We start from the raw sequence: 5000 nt of genomic DNA, 5'->3' as shown, positions 1-5000 counted from the left end.
CGCGGCGGACGGCCTGTGAATAATTGGTATATAATTAGGTTGTTTGCATGCGATAATTGACCCCAGGTAAAATGCTGCCAGTGTCGTGTGTGTGTGTGTGTGTGTGTGTGTGTGTGTGTGTGTTTGCATAAATAGGATGCTGGTGAAGTCTTTGAAAATGTTGTACTACCAAAATTTAATTACGATTTCTTTTTATCAATTGTTGTTCGTGCATTGTTTCTGTAAACTGATTCTTACTCTTCCTTTTTGTCAGCAATTATTTATTTATGTACTTATTTTTTCTATTTATGTATCTATTTATGTATCATTCCTGCATTTAAAGAGTAACGTTATTAGTACTTACGGGGATGTAGGCAGTGCTGCAGACTGAGTGATTCCCCGTGTCCTCTCTTCCCGGTTCCCTTTGTGGTCTCATTTATACAATTGAGTAGCTGCAGCCTGCCCTCTAAAGACAACTTCTACTACTTCCTACACTACACTACAACACCTTACACTTTTACACTCTCTTCAAATCAAAATTTAATAATGGCCTCACCACGCCCTGCCTCGGAGTCCCCTCTGGGAGGGACCATAAATGTCCCCAGGTCGGACTGCCCCTCTGCTGTCGACCTTGGGTGTCTTGACACTTCATCTAATACTTTCACTATCAATTTCTGCAACATTCGTGGCCTTCGTTCTAATTTTCAATCTGTGGAACACCACCTCTCCTCTACTAAACCTCATCTTCTCTTCCTAACCGAAACACAGTTGTCTGTGACTACTGACAGCAGCCCTTTTCTGTTCCCTCCTACTTGCTCTATCCTCATTTTCAATCCAAAGCTGGATGTTGCGCATACGTGCGTAACGACACCACTTGCTCTCGTGCCCACAATCTTGAATCTTCAGAATTTTCTACCATCTGGCTAAGACTTCAATGTCACTCTCTAACTAAATTCATCTGTGCTGTATACCTCTCACCTAATTCCTCTGACTATGTAAAATTCTTTGACTATTTGACTTCCAAGGTGGAGCACATCTTATCTCACTTTCCTTTTGCTGAGATCTCCATTTTAGGGATTTCAATGTTCACCACCAGCTTTGGCTTTCATCTTCTTTCACTGACCAACCTGGTGAACAAACCTTCAACTTTGCTATCCTTCATGACCTAGAGCAGCTAGTGAAGTTCCCTACCCGTATTCCTGACCGCCTTGGAGACACGCCCAACATTCTTGATCTTTTCCTAACCTCCAACCCTTCTGCTTACTCTGTTAAACTTTCCTCTCCGTTGGGCTCCTCCGACCACAATCTAATTTCCGTTACCAGTTCTATCACTCCAGTGCAGCCTCAGGACCCGCCTAAGCGGAGGTGCTTCTGGCATTTTAACTCTGCTAAGTGGGAGGAACTAAGGCAGTACTATTCTGATTTCCCTTGGGATGATTATTGTTTTCATGTCAGAGATCCTTCTCTTTGTGCCGAGCGCATAACAGAGGTGATTATCTCTGGCATGGAGCTATACATTCCTCATACTTTCTCTAACCCTAAAGCTAAAAAGCCTTGGTTTAACTCTGCTTGTTCTCGTGCTGTCAATGATAGAGAGGCGGCTCACAAACGGTTCCGTAGCCATCCAACTGCTGAAACTCATGCCCTATATATTTCTGCCCGTAATCATGCCAAATCTATTCTCCAACTTACTAAAAACTCTTTCATCAATAGAAAATGTCAAAGTCTTTCCAATTCTAACTCCTCTCGAGATTTCTGGCATCTAGCCAATAATATCTCTAACAACTTTACTTCTTCGTCTTTCCCTCCTTTACTTCATCCAGATGGCTCTACAGCTGTCTCTTCTTTTCTAAAGCTGAACTCTTCGCTCAAACCTTTGCTACCAACTCAACTTTGGATGATTCTGGGCATATTCCTCCTACTCCTCCACCCTCTGACTACTTCATCCCTAAAATTAAAATTCTTTATAAAGACGTTTTCCTGGCCCTCTCTGGCCTTGATTCTCGGAAGGCTTACGGTCCGGATGGAGTCCCTCCTGTTGTTCTCAAAAACTGTGCTTCCGAACTCGCTCACTGCCTGGTCAAACTCTTTCATCTGTGTCTCTCTACTTCTATTTATCCTTCTTGCTGGAAGTTTGCTCACATTCAACCTGTCCCTAAAAAAGGTGACCACTCCAATCCTTCTAACTACCGCCCTATAGCTTTGATTTCCTGCCTTTCTAAAGCCTTTGAGTCTATCCTTAATAGGAAGATAATGAGGCATCTATCAGCTCACAACCTTCTCTCTGATTGCCAGTATGGTTTCCGTAAAGGCAGATCTACTGGTGATCTTCTTACTTTCCTAACTGAATCTTGGTCATCCTCTTTTAGGGACTTCGGTGAAACCTTTGCTGTCGGCCTTGACATATCGAAAGCCTTCGATAGAGTCTGGCACAAATCTTTAATTTCTAAACTACCCTCCTACGGATTCTATCCTTCTCTCTGTACCTTCATCTCCAGTTTCCTTTCCGATCGTTCTATTGCTGCTGTAGTAGACGGTCACTGTTCTTCCCTAAAACTATCAACAGTGGTGTTCCACAGGGTTCTGTCCTATCACCCACTCTCTTTCTATTATTCATCAATGATCTCCTAAATCTGACTCAATGCCCTATCCACTCCTATGCTGATGATACCACCCTGCATTATTCAACAGCGTTCAACAGACGCCCAACCCAACAACAATTAAATGACTCAAGGCGAGATGCTATAGGACGCCTAACTTCTGATCTTTCACTTGTTTCTGATTGGGGCAGAGAAAACCTGGTTTTGTTCAATGCCTCAAAAACTCAATTTCTACAACTATCTACTCGACATAACCTTCCAGACAACTATCCTCTCTTCTTCAATAACACTCAACTTCCCTCTCCTCTACATTAAACACACTCGGTCTATCCTTCACTAAAAATCTAAACTGGAAATTTCACATCTCTACTCTTGCTAAATCAGCTTCCAAGAAGTTAGGTGTCCTATGGCGTCTTCGTCCATTTTCTCTCCCTCCCAGCTGCTTGCTCTGTACAAGGGCCTTATCCGCCCGTGTATGGAGTATGGCTCTCATGTCTGGGGGATCCACACACAGCTTTACTAAACAAGGTGGAATCTAAAGCTTTTCGTCTTATCAACTCTTCTCCTCTAACTGACTGTCTTGATTCTTTAAGTCACCGCCGCAATGTTGCATCTTTATCTGTCTTCTACCGCTGTTTTCATGCTGTCTGCTCTTCTGAACTTGCTAACTGCATGCCTTCCCCCTCCTGCGGCCTCGCTGCACAAGACTCTCTACTTCTTCTCATCCCTATTCTGTCCATCTTCCTAATGCAAGAGTTAACCAGTATCTTCACTCCTTCATTCCCTACACTGGTAAACTCTGGAACTCTCTACCTGTGTCTGTATTTCCACCTGCCTATGACTTAAACTCTTTCAAAGAGGAGTGTCAAGACACCTCTTACGTTAACTGGACCCTCCTTTTAGATTTTTTGTTTTCTCTTTATACTATTCCTCTTAACAGGGCCTGGCAACCAGCGGGATTTTTTTTTTTTCCAACTTTGTTTTCCCTTGGCCAGTGCCCTTGTAATGTAAAAAAAAAAAAAAAAAAAAAAAATTTACAGCCTGTCATTCTGTTATGAGTGGAAGTCAGGCAGAAGGTTGCTGTGAGGAAACCGTTCTTCTAGCATCATTAACCCTGCTATGCCATGGAGAGGGACGCAATATAAAGTGATCAGGTGAAAGTCATACCTGCAATAATGCATTCTCATCTTTACTAACGCTTTTACACAGCCAGTCACCCCTGCACATTACAAAGGCGCTGTAATAAATGTTTCTGGAATGAGGTTAGAACTCGTGTGTGGCGTTCTTCATTGTTTTCCTACTGACTGTTGTTATGGTGCCATTAAAGCAGCTGTGATGGTAGTTAATGATGATGCTGATATTGTATTTTTTGTTCTTGATGTTGTCGATGTTGCCTCTGGTATTATATAAGTGACAATAGAAATACAATAGTGGTGGCATTTGGACGCATTCGCAATTTAAGATAATGTCATAATTGTACTCATTGTCCTTGAGGTCGCCGTCATGATAATAGTCATGCCCAACAGTCAGCAGTCCCCGGCAGGAGCAGCGCAGCTACACAGGTGCAGGGCCTGCAGGAATCCAGGGCTGGGTAGCGAGGGCAGCGACGCGGAGAGAAAAATTCAGACCACCTGCTGCTGAAGGTTCAGGTGGATTTTTGGCAGCCCCTGACTCGATTGGCTTCGTGGGAGGCGGCGGGAGGTGAAGGCACAAAGCCGCTCACGCCGCCGCGCGCCGATGACGCCGTCTCTCAGGGAGTCGTGAGACGCGGCAGCAAATGTTTGGGAAACTGAACAGAGAAAGTTTTAAGGCCGCAAGACGAACGTGAAGAGCCAAAGTTAAGCCTAATTATCCTGGCCAGCGCCGAGCAGCCTGGCAAGCGGCGAGGACCAGCGACAGCCCACTATCCTTGCGATGGATGAAGGGCGCCGCGCGGGAGGTGGCGTGGCGCCGCTCAGCGAGGCAGCGGCAGTCACTGATGGCCGGCCGGTGTTGGACGGGAGGCCAGGGAATGGGAAAAAAATGGCCCGGAACCCTCGGACACAGTCGTGGCCTTATTGCGATCAGAAATATGTAACAGATTGAATTTCTCGCCGCGGCAGGCAGGGGAGTGCGTGGGGCGGGATGAGCAGTGCTGAAGGAATAGGGCGTGGCTTGGCCCTGTCAGGCTCGCTAGTATCTTGCCGGCCGCCGCCTTTCATGTCCACCTCCCCAGCACCTAAAGGCTTCACGACGTCATTACACACACGCGTAATTTTATCCTTATTGTTTATTGTCGGGAGGGCTTGGCTGTGAACACCATATTCATGCCGCTTCCTACAAAGTCTCCCTGGAAATGGAAATTTTACTGAAATGTTGTATTTGAGATAATGGCTCCATTCTTTCCAATGATTCCAGTGTGTTTTTACTGTATCGGAAAAT

Source organism: Portunus trituberculatus, chromosome 16 (genome assembly GCF_017591435.1).
Source record: "Portunus trituberculatus isolate SZX2019 chromosome 16, ASM1759143v1, whole genome shotgun sequence".
Taxonomy (NCBI): Eukaryota; Metazoa; Arthropoda; class Malacostraca; order Decapoda; family Portunidae; genus Portunus; species Portunus trituberculatus.
This window is presented reverse-complemented; position numbering follows the sequence as displayed.